We start from the raw sequence: 1120 nt of genomic DNA on the forward strand, positions 1-1120 counted from the left end.
TAAAATAATGTCCCTCAAGGGACATTGCCTCTAAAAAAAAAAAAAAAAAACCTGTCAATGACTTATTTGCATTGTAAAGAAACAGTGCCTCTCTTCCTTTCTTGCTATGCTCTTCCTTCTAACAGTGCTATATGCAGTGGTACTCTTGACACAAACCCATTCAAACTTTAGATTTTTCACATAATCTTCTAGCAACCTGGAACCCTCTCCCTCCATCAAAGCCTCATGCCACATATCTCTGAAACATTTCCTCCTCAGTGAAACTTTCCTTGACCCCTTATAAAACTGCAACCTTCCAGGGCCTAGCTTACCCTTCCTTTCCATATAAGATTTTCTGTCTCTATCATAGTATGATCTTTCTTCATTTTCATGTTTGCTGATGGCCTAACCCTACCCTCACAAGGACAGAGTTTTGTCTGCTTTGTCCACTTTTCTGTTCCTAAATCTAGGGAAACTGGTTGATGGGAATAGCCACTCAACAAATCAAACCCATACTTCTTCAAGTACTGATCCATGAGTTTCTGGCTGTAGCTCAGGGTGTCCTTCCCGTGTCATCCCTATCACTTTTCCTCATTTTGTCTTTCATAGCATTAGGGATCTCCTAGGGTCTCACAAAAACTAAGGAAGACTGCCAGTGAGTTAGAACTCCAGCCTTGAACAGTTCTTAGCAAAAATTACAATAGTACCATTTGCTGTATTTTGGCCTTTTTTTTTTTTTAAATGGAATTCTTGCTTTATTTAGAATACGACTTCTTCCATCTTACCTGGATCATATCAACGTGATGTACCAGACTGAAGCTAGAGGGCATTCTAAATAAATTCTAAATAAAATGTGCCAGATCCACTCATTTATAAACGCCACTCTGGAAATCCAACTCTGGCCCTTTTTCTCAGGGTCATTTCTGGCCTGTCTTACTTGTTTATCATACATTTTCTATGCTATGTTTGACTTTATGCTTCCTTAGCTTGTGTTTGTTTAATAAATAAAAGAAACTGAAGTTTTGTTGTAAGTCAAAGAAATCTGCTAAGAATTTCCTTTGAAACTTTCTTTTCTTTAATTTTCAAACTTAGCAGCCTCAGTGTACTCTTATTTTTCTAAGGAAAAAATTATATATATATA

This window comes from Microtus ochrogaster, unplaced genomic scaffold (genome assembly GCF_000317375.1).
Source record: "Microtus ochrogaster isolate Prairie Vole_2 unplaced genomic scaffold, MicOch1.0 UNK41, whole genome shotgun sequence".
NCBI classification, from domain to species: Eukaryota; Metazoa; Chordata; class Mammalia; order Rodentia; family Cricetidae; genus Microtus; species Microtus ochrogaster.